This window comes from Chiloscyllium punctatum, chromosome 27 (genome assembly GCF_047496795.1).
Source record: "Chiloscyllium punctatum isolate Juve2018m chromosome 27, sChiPun1.3, whole genome shotgun sequence".
In the NCBI taxonomy this organism is placed as follows: Eukaryota; Metazoa; Chordata; class Chondrichthyes; order Orectolobiformes; family Hemiscylliidae; genus Chiloscyllium; species Chiloscyllium punctatum.
The window spans coordinates 14,076,546-14,090,387 of NC_092765.1; the positions used below are offsets into that span (position 1 = coordinate 14,076,546).

The window sequence follows — 13,842 nt, forward strand, 5'->3', positions numbered from 1 at the left end:
AAGGTTACAATGTACAGCGATGAAAATCACCAGAATATACTCTCAGTTTCTTGAAGATCCATCTGAGTCTTTGTGCTGAAACAGACAAGAACAGTAGGTATTACAGGTTTCAAAACTATTCCTGAATGATATAATAGGTTTATGAAAAGAAGCAATTTTGTACTGAGGACCAAGATATTCTAGAGACCCCCAACAGAATTAAATAATTAGTCTATCACATTTCACCAGACTATAACTGAACTTCGGCAAAAGAATGGATGTACTTTGGCTTGTATTAAGATAATAGGCGTGATTCTTTGAATTTTGACATTTGAACCAGTCAAACACAGAGAGAAAATGGTGTCAGCATAGAGAACCAGCCATGAAAAGAATAGACTCACAATTGTTAATAACTGTTTGGACCGAGCTTAAGCCAATGTGATATTTGAGAAAACATTCCCAAAACAGTAAATCCTAAGAGGAGTGGTCAACCATATTCATGCAGCATGATGTATAAATAAAGGTGGCTTTAAAATATGACAGAGGAGAGCTTGGAATTTCCAATCAGGAGAATTACATAAAGAAAAAATGTCTTCTCATGTGCGAGTGTTGAGATCACACTTTGGCAACGATGCTGCTGAAATTAGCTGACACTAGAAGGTGGATTTTAACCCCTGCAAAATGTTACTCATCTAAAAGTCAATCCCTTACTTTTTGAATTAATACTTGGTTTTAGAACCCCAACCTTTATGCAAATATATACAATATGTGAAAATGTCAAAAGAGGGGTTCCAACCTCAAGAACTAAACAAGTAATATAACAAAAACAAAAGCTCACATTGTGTTTCTGCAGGAAAACTAGATGACTCATTGGCTCAATTCTCAAAAATAACAAGCTAATAAAGTGTTAAAAAATGTCCTTCCAACCGTTTCCTCTTCCTTCTCCAGAAAAAAGTGACAGTCACATTACAACTTGAAACCGCAATTCTCACTTCTGTGCTCCACTAATGGAAGGCACAGAACTTGACATCAAAGTTGTGCCTCTGTTTGATCAAACTATTCTGTAGGCTGCCTGGGTCTGTGTTCATTAAACAGTCGACATGTACAATTTGCCAAAGGGCAGAGTACTATCACTCTAAGCAATTGAGTACAATGCTTAACTCTACAAATTTGACTTTGCTGATATCCTTTGGAATATAGGAACAGGAGTAAGCTATTTATCCCATTATTCTGTTCTATCTTCTTAACCCCCAATTCAAACCACTGGCTTTCCAAACATCTTAGAATCATCCCAAAAGCAATTTTGATTGATCTTCCCCCAAGCTGAAGAGAATCATCAACAATAAATTTGTAAAGTTAGTTAGACTGTAGCTTTACTCTATGGAAGACACTTTCTTTAAGTGCTTCAAATGATGGGAAGCAAGTAGAGGTGCTATCACAAGAGACAGCCCTTTTCCTATGGAGGTACCCCTTCCCTCCCATCCACGTGGTTTTGAAACCCTTACCATCCCCACCCCCAGCTCCTCAAGGTAGGACTTCCTCTCAGCAAGGGGTGGGATACTCACTAGAATAGTGCAGCTGCCTGAACCCCTCATAAATTCCCATCGAGTTAGCATTGCGACATCCAATGTGTTTCAGAGCCGAAGAAAAGTCATGCTGGACTCAAATCATTCACTGTGTTTCTCTCTCCATTGATGCTGCCAGACCTGCTGGGTTTGTACAGCACTCTCTGTTGGTATTTCAAATCTCCAACATCCCCAGTATTTTCCTTTGTTTTAACAAAATGATATATTGATCGAGAGCACTTTCCAAATTGAGCTCCATAGCTGAACAGATGAACATGCAATAATGCATCATTATGATGGTGGTCACATATTGTGAATAGTTCTTAATAGAATTTTAATAACCCTCTTAGGGAGTCGGTTAGTTTAGTTGGCTGGATAGCTGGTTTACAGTGTAGACTAACATCGACAGCATGGGATTCAATTCTTGCACTAATTGAGGTTACACTCCTTCTCAACTTCTTTCCCTGTCTGAGATGTGGTGATCCTCAGGTTAAGCCATCACCAGTTGTCTTTCTCTAATGAGACAGAGGGCAGCCTAAGGCCTGGTAGGATTAAGCTGACTTTGCTTTTATTGAGCTGTATTCAATAGTGGGCTCTGAAGAAGCTAGATTTTTAAAACAATTTAATTCACAGGTTGAGAAACCTTACTGACTTGGCCAGAATTTATTGCCTAGCTCTAAATGCCTGTATTTAGTGATGAGCCAACTTCATAAGTAAACAAAATGGATTGTTAGTCCCTTTTAGAAAATTTCAACTCCCCCTCCCACTCTGCCGAGGACATGGAGGTCCTGGGCCTCCTTCACCGCCGCTCTCTCACCACCAGACGCCTGGAGGAAGAACGCCTCATCTTCCGCCTCGGAACACTTCAACCCCAGAGCATCAATGTGGACTTCAACAGCTTCCTCATTTCCCCTTCCCCCACCTCATCCTAGTTTCAAACTTCCAGCTCAGCACTGTCTCCTTGACTTGTCCGACCTGCCTATCTCCTTTTCCACCTATCGACTCCACCCTCTCCTCCTTGACCTATCACCTTCATCTCCTCCCCCACTCACCCATTGTACTCTATGCTACTCTCTCCCCACCCCCACCCTCCTCTAGCTTATCTCTCCATGCTTCAGGCTCACTGCCTTTATTCCCGATGAAGGGCTTTTGCCCGAAAAGTCGATTTCGCTGCTCATTGGATGCTGCCTGAACTACTGTGCTCTTCCAGCACCACTAATCCAGTATTTGCTTTCCAGCATCTGCAGTCATTGTTTTTACCTTTTAGAAAATAGCTGAGTCATCCACATTACTGTGAATCTGGAGTCTCATATAGACCAGACCAGATAAAGATGGCTGATCTCTTTCTCGACAGAAAATTGGTGAACCAGAGAGTTTATAAACAACAATTATAGAGTCATAGAAATATACAGTATGGACACAGACCATTTGGTTCAACTCGTCCATGCCAACCAGTTATCCCAACCCAATCTAGTCCCACCTGTCAGCACCCGGCCCATATCCTTCCAAACTCTTCCTATTCATATACCCATTCAGATGCCTTTAAAATGTTGCAATTGTACTAGCCTCCGCCACTTCCTCTGGTAGCTCATTCCATACACGCACCACCCTCTGTGTGAAAATGTTGCCCCTAGGTCTCTTTTATATCTTTCCCCTTTCACTCTAAACCAATGCCCTCTAGTCCTGGACTCCCCACCCCAGGGAAAATACTTTGTCTATCTATTCTATCCATGCCTATCATGATTTTATAAACCTCTATAAGGTCACCCCTCAGCCTCTGATGCTCCAGGGAAAACAGCCCCAGCCTATTCAACCTCTCCCTATAGCTCAAATCCTCCAACCCTGGCAACATCCTTGTAAATCTTTTCTGAACCTTTTCAAGTTTCACAACATCTTTCCGATAGGAAGGAAACCAGAAGTGCACGCAATATTCCAACAGTGGCCTAACCAATGTCCTGTACAGCTGCAACATGACCTCCCAACTCCTGTACTCAATACTCTGATCAATAAAAGAAAGCACACCAAACTCCTTCTTCACTATCCTATCTACCTGCCACTTCACTTTCAAGGAGCTATGAACCTGCATTCCAAGGTCTCTTTGTTCAGTAACACTCCCTAGGACCTTACCATTAAGTGCATAAGTCCTGCTAAGATTTGCTTTCCCAAAATGCAGCACCTTACATTTATCTGAATTAAACTCCATCTGCCACTCCTCAGCCCATTGGCCCATCTGATCAAGATCCCCTTATAATCTGAGGTAACCTTCTTCACTGTCCACTACACCTCCAATTTTAGTGTCATCTGCAAACGTACTAACTATACCTCTTATGCTCACATCCAAATCATTTATATAAATAGTGAAAAGTAGTGGACTCAGCACTGATCCTTGTGACACTCCACTGGTCACAGGCCTCCAGTCTGAAAACAACCCTCTACCACCACCCTCTGTCTTCTAACTGTCTCTAAATGGCTAGTTCTCCCTGTATTCCATGAGATCTAAACTTGCCAACCAGTCTCCCATGGGGATCCTTGTCGAATGCCTTACTGAAGTCTAAAAGATCACGTCCACCACTCTGTCCTCATCAATTCTCTTTATTATTCTTCAAAAAACTCATTCAAGTTTGTGAGACATGATTTCCCACGCACAAAGCCATGTTGATTATCCCTAATCAGTCTTTGTCTTTCCAAATACATGAACCGCCTGTCCCTCAAGATTCTCTCCAACAACTTGCCCACCATCAACATCAGGCTCACCGGTCTATAGTTCCCTTGTCCTTACCACCCTTCTTAAATAGTGACACCACGTTAGCCAACCTCCAGTCTTCCAGCATCTTACCTGTGACTATCAATGATACAAATATCTCAGCAAGAGGCCCAGCAATCACTTCCCTAGCTTCCCACAGAGTTCGAGGGTACACCTGATCAGGTCCTGGGGATTTACCACTTTTATATGTTTCAAGACATCCAGCACTTCCTCCTCTGTAAAAGATGTCAAGAATTCTTGCTATTTCATGGTCACTATTAAAGCGGCTTGGACAATTGAATATAACTTCACCAGCTGCCATTGTAGGATTACGAACCCATGTTTCCAGATCAATAGTACATTCTGGACTATATGCAAGAATACCGTCACAGTCTAAGACAATAATTGAGGTCATACCTGTAGTTCACTAAGGAACAACCATACCTGAGTCAAATTGTTCCAGGCTGACTGTAGAGTCTTGAACACACAATCCTAGCTAATTCCTCACACTGCGCTGTTGGAGGTGACATCTTTCTGATGAAATATTAAAATCCGGCCCAGTTGGTCCTCTCGGATGAAGGTAAAAATTTCCATGGTGCTATGCAAAGCAGAGATTTTCTAGTAACTTGACCAATACTTATCTCTCCCAACAGTGACACAAAACTGATCACATTGTGAGTTTAGAGACTCATATGACATGGTGGTAGTGCCCTTACCTCTGGACCAAGAGTTCCAGGATCAAGTCACGTTCTGCTCCAGCGATATGTCTTACCATCTTTGGACAGGGTAGCTTAGGAAAATATCGAACAGTTAACAAAAACCCAGCTTTCCAAAGGCAAGTCAGCAATTGAAAATTTGCTGCAAATTGCCAGTCATCTCATTCTAAGTATAACTCCTGTTAAATATTGCTTGTTTTGCGTATCTCGCAAACCTTGTGAGCTCCATGATGGATATGACTTTGTGTGCCAAGATTGACTATTACGCTAGCTTTGTTAAAAATTTTGTTCTAACTAAATTTAATTAACTGACATTTTTACCTAATTTCACGTAACCATCAAGATGTGCTGCAAAAAGTAAGCTCACTGTCAAGTGCTGAACAAAACTTATTCCAAGTTTGATCTCCTTCCACTTGATCTTTCTGAGGTCTCCACAAAGGATTAGATCTAAGACATTTAATTTGTCGGTCCATCATTCAAGTTCATGCACATAAACTTAATAGATACTCAGCCACTGCATTGATTTTTCTTTGGAAGATTTTAGGCAGATGTTATCCTGTTTGGCAAATTCTTCCATCTGTCCATGCAATTGCTTTGTTGCACCGTAATTCTGAGCCACTCATTGGTTAGATATGATTCAACTAGATACACAGCAGATGACAGGACTCCAAATGTTAAGTAATGCAGGTTAAATAATTTGCCTTGGTAATGACTCTCGTCAATGCTGCCTCCCTCTTTGATGTAGCCAGAGTTACTTCCTATATCCATAAATTGGAACTACAGGGTCAAACCTTCATTAGTGTTCAATCCAGGTTAATGCATTCTATATCGATATGCTCTGTTAATCAATTACCTCTGCAGATTTTAAAGTTGTTGATATAGGAATGGGTTTCAATTTTGTTATCTGAAAATAGAAGTGTTTTGCAATGGTGAAAATAGAGAAGGTAGACTTGCATTTATACAGGACTGCATTTTATCATAACTGGGACATCGACTTCAGGGAGTTTTAAGCAGGGTGTGAGCTCTACCAGTTATCTCACATAATTCTCCACAGCTCACTTCATCATGCTTCACACCTCTCTGCCCTTCCACTATCATGCATTCAACAGAGTGGAAGTGATTGCCACTCTCAGGAGCTTCGGTCACTGGTGAAGTATTTAAGGCCCTGCTTTTGGGCAGGTCAATTGTTTCCCATCATGAGCAGCCCATCATGGTATATGTAGTGGGAGGGAAATGAAAAAGGTTCTAAGGGCACATAGTTGACCCTTCATTAGAAATTTAAAAAAGCTCACATTCATCAATGCAATGCTACTTTACACCAGAGTCTGTCTTCTTTCAAATTTCAAAAATGCACTTTATTCATAAAAAATGTTAGCTGGTTTTGAGAAGATTGTAGCTCAGAATTTGTATTCATAAAAATGTCTTTACATATACATATAATAAGTAAAGCCATTCATTTCTCGACAGTGACATATGAAGAGAAAAAAACAAATATTGGATTTTGACAATTCAGATAAATGCAAGGTGCTGCATTTTGGGAAAGCAAATCTTAGCAGGACGTATACACTTAATGGTAAGGTCCTAGGGAGTGTTGCTGAACAAAGAGACCTTGGAGTGCAGGTTCATAGCTCCTTGAAAGTGGAGTTGCAGGTAGATAGGATAGTGAAGAAGGTGTTTGGTATGCTTTCCTTTATTGGTCAGAGTATTGAGTATAGGAGTTGGGAGGTCATGTTGCAGCTGTACAGGACATTGGTTAGGCCAATGTTGGAATACTGCGTGCAATTCTGGTTTCCTATCGGAAAGATGTTGTGAAACTTGAAAAGGTTCAGAAAAGATTTACAAGGATATTGCCAGGTTTGGAGAATTTGAGCTATAGGGAGAGGCTGAACAGGCTGGGGCTGTTTTCCCTGGAGTGTCGGAGTTTGAGGGGTGACCTTATAGAGGTTTACAAAATTATGAGGGGCATGGATAGGGTAAATAGACAAAGTCTTTTCCCTGGGGTCGGGGTGTCCAGAACTACAGGGCATAGGTTTAGGGTGAGAAAGGAAAGATATAAAAGGAACCTAAAGGGCAACTTTTTCACATAGAGGATGGTACGTGTATGGAATGAGCTGCCAGAGAAAGTGGTGGAGGCTGGTACAATTGCAACATTTAAGAGGCATTTGGGTGGGTATATGAATAGGAAGGGTTTGGAGGGATATGGGCCAGGTGCTGGCAGGTGGGACTAGATTGGGTTGGGATATCTGGTCGGCATGGATAGGTTGGACCAAAGGGTCTGTTTCCATATTGTACATCTCTATCACTCTATGACTCTATCCAGCAAGCAAACCGAAGGCATTTCTTACTTGTACAAGACTATATTTTCATACGTTTGAGGCATTAGGAGGGTCCCCATTTAACTTTGGCAGAAAGACTCTAGATGGTTGTCTTTCCCCACCTCACCTTGGAGACAGTTGCCCCGAGCTTTAGTGCATCCTTCAGCACATAGTCCTAGATCTTGGAATGTGCAAGTCTACAGCACTTGGTCAGGGTCAACTCCATGTTCTGGAAGACCAACAAGTTTCAGGCAGACCAAAGAGCTTCTTTCATCGAGTTGATGGCTCTCCAGGGGCAGCTGATGTTTGCCTCAGTATGTGCCCTGGAGAACAGACCAGAGAGCACAGAGTACTGCATCATGGAGTTCTAATCAAATGTCATTGGAACTGTAGATACAAGAGTGAAGTTACATCAGAGTCTGTCTTCTTTCAAATTTCAAAAATGCATTTTATTCGTCAAAAATGTTAGCGAGTTTTGAGAAGATTGTAGCTCAGAATTTGTGTTCATAAAAATGTCTTTACATACATACATAATAAGTAAAGATGTTCATTTCTCGACAATAGCATATGAAGAAAAAAACAAATATTGGATTTTGACAATTCAGATAAATGCGAGGTGCTGCATTTTGGGAAAACAAATCTTAGTAGGACTTATACACTTAATGGTAAGGTCCTAGGAAGTGTTGCTGAACAAAGAGACCTTGGAGTGCAGGTTCATAGCTCCTTGAAAGTGGAGTTGCAGGTAGATAGGATAGTGAAGAAGGCATCTTACCATTGTTCAATGTGGGAGCATCCCATGCCAGAAAGCTTCAAACAATAGAAACCATCGACTCCTATTTACAACGAGAAAAGTAAAGAAACAACAAATGAGAAAATCACTGCATTTCCTCCTGGAACAATTTGGGGGTCACATACCTATTGGGCAATAACTAATGTATCGTCAATGAATGAGCACATCAATCACAATCGGGTGTCACTTTAGTCCTGCCCTACATGTTACACGTGACACTGCATTTCTCACTCGTGCTGAAGGTGATGCCCCCCTCAAAGTTCCCCATCCTCCTCCACATCAAAAGCTTGCTGCCGCTTTCCCAGTTCTTAAAAATCCGCCACCCCCCCCCCCCCACCTTGTCTCCTTCAGTGGTACAGGGCACAACATCCTAAGATTACACAGCTCCACTCTTTCTGAGGTGTTTTGCAGAGTGCCCTCCTCAGACCAAACCAAGTTCATTAGAACCTCATCTTCAGGAGGCTATTGTCAGCTGCAACAATGATTCTGGTGGAAGAACACATCTTCACAGCATCACTACCCTTCGTTGACGTGTCTTGCCTTTCTGCATTGACACAGAGCCAGGCAGCTTGTCAGGCTTGTCAGCAATGATCAGTCAAGGAACAGATTTGTTGCCCTAATCACTGTTCTACATTAATCTCACACACCTGCGCCGTGTGCTAGCAGCTCGTGCTGTAAACACACTGCACCCGCCCCAATCAAATGGCCATGTCTCAGAATCTAAGATGTGGAGATGGAGGTGCTGGTGTCAGACTGGGGTGGACAAAGTTAAAAAAAAATCACACAACACCAGGTTACAGTCCAACAGGTTTATTTGGAAGCACTAGCTTTCAGAGTGCTGTTCCCTCATCAGTTACCTGGTGAGGGAGTGGCGCTCTGAAAGCTAGTGCTTCCAAATAAACCTGTTGGACTATAACCTGGCATTGTGCGATTTTTAACTTAATCAAAATCTAAGGGCAGTGCTCCTCAGTCAAGTCAAGGGAGACAGCCGTCAGTCAAAGGGTCAGCTCAAGCACAGCCTCTGATATCAGTCCAGGGGCTTAGACATGATCAAATTGCAGGCAGTCAGAATCTGGGGATCCATACAGAATACTGCTAACCAGAACATTGCTAACCACTGCAGACTCAGATTAAAGGCTAACATCCTGAGGACTTTATATATTATTCAATCTTCCTTTTTTCTCTGGACACTATCCCCTTTCTAGTCTTGTGTTTGTCTGTGCATTTGATGTTGCATCTTTATTTTTCTCTTGGTGTCAGCCAGTAATAAAATTGCTCTTCCTTTCACAGAAGAAAATTTGCAATTCGCTCCTCATTGTTTCTGGGTAACTAGTTAACTACATTTCAAATAGAGTGGATGTGATTAAAAAAAAGGCATTTTCTTGCAGCTGACTGGGGATGAGAAGTAGAGCGGAACCAATTCAGCTCTCCTCACCTGGTCAGAACACTGTCAATACCTTAAGAATTTTGGATATTTTGATGGAATTACTTTCATCCTTCTAAACACAGCAAAATAGACATAGTCTACTCATTAGAGAATGCCATATTCCAAGGAACCACTCCCTCCACTCCCTCTGGGATAAAAATGTCCTTTGATACTGATCAAAGGCAGGCTCAATGGAGCTGAAATACAGATCAACCTTCATCTAATATGAAGAAAGCAAGCAAGAAGGAGTAGATGGCTTTTGCTGGTGTATTCTGTCCGCTACTTTTTTTAAAGGAGAGATGCGAATGAACATTTTTTTCATGCTATAATTTATCTGCGATTTCTGTAATTAAAATTTAGCCTGTAGTTTTATTCTGCATGCACTGTATACATTACGAAACTGGCCATTTAAATCCTATTCCAGTAAAGATACTTATTGCAGAAGCAAATTAAGTGCAGAAATTAATATTTTATTTTAATAGATAATTTTACTGGGTGGCCTGGTGCCTCACAGCACCGGGAACCTTAGTTTGATTTCACTCTTGGGCGACTGTCTGTGTGCAGTTTGCACATTTTCCCTGTGTCTTTATGGGTTTCCTCCAGGTACTCCTGTTGCCCACCACAGTCCAGAGATGTGCAGGTTAGGTGGATTGGCCATGGGAAATGCAGGATTACTGAGATAGTTTGGGTCTGGGTGGGATGCTCTTCAGAGACTTGGTGTGGACTTGATGGGCCAAATGGCCTGCTTCCACAGTGTAGGAATTCTGTGATTACAGCAAAGAGAAGTTCACAGTGCAATTGGTGTGAGCTGTGTCGCAATTGGTAATATTCTCCATGCTATGTTGGTGCCCTTGCATTGCTCTATGTTTGTACAAGAATCAAGTCTGACACTCAATGCTATTGGTAAGAGAGTGTTACACCTTTTGGAGTGTTATCTTTTAAATGAGAGGCCCAGCTACCCTTTCAGATGTATGTAAAAATGACTCCGCACTATATTAATGAAGAATCACCTTGAATGTTCAGACCAAGACAGATTGTCCGCTCATTATTACATCGCTGTTTGTGGGATCTTGCTTTCTGTAAAATAATTAGTGTATGATGACACATCAGTAGGACCTCATTGGCTTGCACATGCTTTGGAATGTAACTATGGTTTTGCCAGAAACCAAATGAATGCAAATCGTTTGTGTCTTTCAGGTTAACAGATTATAATTCTAAACAATTTACGATTTCACGGCATCCCAGAAAGTATATATGCATTAGTATTCAGCAGCTCAACTCCTCGGTTCAGATGATTGCTGAAATCTTTAGTTAATTCCTGTAGTTTCCTGTGATTGCATGTAATGTGTGTTGAAGAAACGTCTGAATTATATACATGCATGCATGAGTTTGCTCCAGGTTATGTGACATTTGCTTATTGTGAAGTTTGAAATTGAGAATATTACATGTGCAGAAATCTGTGATCCTGCAACTCTGGCCTTGATTTGCATCACCACACCATTGGCAGACCTACCTCCAACTGCCTGGACTTAATCTCTGTAATTCCCTCCTTAAACCTCTCCACTGTTCTCCGTCCTTCTTTAAGATACTCCTTCAAACCTGATTCTTTAACTGAGCTTGTTGCCCTGACATATCCTGATGCTAAGTCTTAGTTTTCTGGTTTGATCTTGTAAAGCACCCTGGAAGTTTTATCATGTTAAAAGTTGCTATATAAATCCAATTTGCTGTTGGAGGAAACAGAATTGAACAGAAAAAGAAGAGATGAAATTGTGCAGTTCTTCGGCTAAACCATAAATCTCAAACTGAAGTTGGGAATATATCCAAATAAAGAATACACTTTAATAATGCTGTTCCTCATTTCCCAACTAGAGGTCCTCAGTAAGCTATACAGGTATTATTGACAACCTCCATTTTGACAGAATAAACACGTTTTGCGTTAAGTTGTGTAGTTCCTCCAGTTTTTACACTGACAACCATTTTAGGGATATCTTCCAAAACGCAAATGTGACAAACTTCAGAGAGTATATCTCCAACATCTGATTGGTCTGTGTTACTCTTTGTTACGTACGGGAGCATGCTTAAAGATACTATGAGGGAAACTGAGAAATAGCAGATGTATGACATTTTCATATTCCTCACATTTGTTTTCAAACTTTAAGATTACTAGATACTGTTAAATTGGCCAAACAATCAATAATATTGTGTATTTTTTCAAAAATTCAAAGACTTCAGCACTGGTTAGGAGATACGCCTTAGAATTTTCAACGAAATAAGGGATACTTAGGTGTAGATATATTCAGGAATTTCAACAGAGAACATTGATATTTTATTCAAAACACGATGAGATTAATCAAGGAATTGGGGGCCACCTCTTCTGAAATTGTTGGTGGAGAAACTTTAATTGTCCCTGATTGTCCAGTGTACCAACCTCATGGCAAGGAGCTCATCCACTGTCACCTGAGCTAACTTCACAAGCATCTGAAGATCAGATAACAGAATAAAATGCTAAAGGCTGAAGTGCTGACCTGTGCTGTCTTGCCAGGGTCATACCTGTACTGGGTTGATCATATAACCAGCATGCCTGGCCGTCTTTCTAAAGTAATTTTATAGAAAGCAGCATAAACCAAATCATCCGCCGACATTTCCGCCACCTCCAAAAAGACCCCACCACCAGGGATATAGTTCCCTCCCCACCCCTTTCCGCCTTCCGCAAAGACCGTTCCCTCCGTGTCTACCTGGTCAGGTCCACGCCCCCCTACAACCCACCCTCCAATCCTGGCACCTTCCCCTGCCACCGCAGGAACTGCAAAACCTGCGCCCACACCTCCTCCCTCACCTCTATCCAAGGCCCTAAAGGAGCCTTCCACATCCATCAAAGTTTTACTTGCACATCCACTAATATCATTTATTGTATCCGTTGCTCCCGATGCGGTCTCCTCTACATTGGGGAGACTGGGCGCCTCCTAGCAGAGCGCTTTAGGGAACATCTCCGGGACACCCGCACCAATCAACCCTGTGGCTCAACATTTCAACTCCCCCTCCCACTCTGCCGAAGACATGGAGGTCCTGGGCCTCCTTCACCGCGGTTGCCTCACCACCAGACGCCTGGGGGAAGAATGCCTCATCTTCCACCTTGGAACCCCAGGGCATCAATGTGGACTTCAACAGTTTCCTCATTTCCCCTTCCCCCACCTCACTCTAGTTCCAAACTTCCAGCTCAGCACTGTCCCCATGACTTGTCCTACCTGCCTATCTTCTTTTCCACCTATCCACTCCACCCTCCTCCCTGACCTATCACCTTCATCCCCTCCCCCACTCACCCATTGTACTCCATGCTACTTTCTCCCCACCCCCACCCTCCTCTAGCTTATCTCTCCATGCTTTAGGCTCACTGCCTTTATTCCTGATGAAGGGCTTTTGCCAGAAACGTCGATTTTGCTGCTCTTCGGATGCTGCCTGAACTACTGTGCTCTTCCAGCACCACTAATCCAAAATCTGGTTTCCAGCATCTGCAGAAACATTCCTACCAACCCATGGGAACCTCTGACTGTGACTGATCAAAATAGGGAGGACATTCTCAGGAAGGTACTGAGCACATTGAAGAAAACATGCACAGGGGTGAAGGCGAGGAAGCACTGGAAAGAACACACAAATCACCAAATACTTCACTGAGACAACCCTCTGAGTAGCTCTTGCCCCGCATAAGGCAGAGTCTGCAGCTTGAGCACTGGACTGAAGCATCTCAGAATCCATTGAAGCTGAGTGAGAGCAAGTTAGCTGTAGTCCTGAGGGACTGCCTAAGAAGGAAGAGAAGGAAGTGGAGAAAGTGCTTGAGGACATTTTGCAGGATCCCATTAGTCCTCCTCAAAGAAGACTGGAAAATTCTGTTAGAAGAACCATGGCAATGGGTCATTGTTTATAAAGGTACCAGAATTATTTGAGGGGTTGGATGAATTTGAAAATAAGAGCAATCAATGTGTAGAACTTAATTGAGTATTCAGAAGGCTGAAAGTTTCAATTGTGAGGCTTTTTGAAATATTCGAACCCTATACTGGCCAAATAGCAACGTTGAGGTCTCAGAATGATGAGAAGCTCGCTTCACAATGTGACAGAACACTCAGCTCAAAGCTGCTTTCTTCAGAGAAAAGGAAAATTGTTCTTGTTTTTGATATGAATAACGCACTGAAAACTTGATGGATATTAGCTATTTAGCACTGAATTTAATTGTGGAACTAAAGAAATTATTACAAAATGTGTGTCACCACAATCCAGCAAGATTAGGAAAATAACATTCCCAATAATGATGAA

At 42.0% G+C, this 13,842-nt stretch overlaps 1 protein-coding gene and 1 long non-coding RNA gene across 5 annotated transcripts in view; one reads left to right on the forward strand and one right to left on the reverse strand.

Annotated features, from left to right (window-relative positions):
• The window catches only part of pacrg (PARK2 co-regulated), a 279,295-nt gene that overhangs the window by 11,373 nt on the left and 254,080 nt on the right, over positions 1 to 13,842 (forward strand). The gene's annotated exons all lie outside the window — the stretch shown is intronic.
• LOC140453441 (uncharacterized) overlaps positions 5,030 to 13,842 on the reverse strand; it is a 49,922-nt gene continuing 41,109 nt past the window's right edge. Inside the window, exons 3-5 of one of the 2 annotated variants that reach the window (XR_011952386.1) lie at positions 8,091 to 8,151; positions 7,446 to 7,705; positions 5,030 to 5,077 (exon numbers count right to left, since the gene is read on the reverse strand). This is a non-coding gene — a long non-coding RNA (uncharacterized lncRNA). Of the gene's footprint in view, positions 5,078 to 6,360; positions 7,706 to 8,090; positions 8,152 to 13,842 lie in introns of those variants that run through there. The other variant, XR_011952385.1, reaches the window with a different exon arrangement.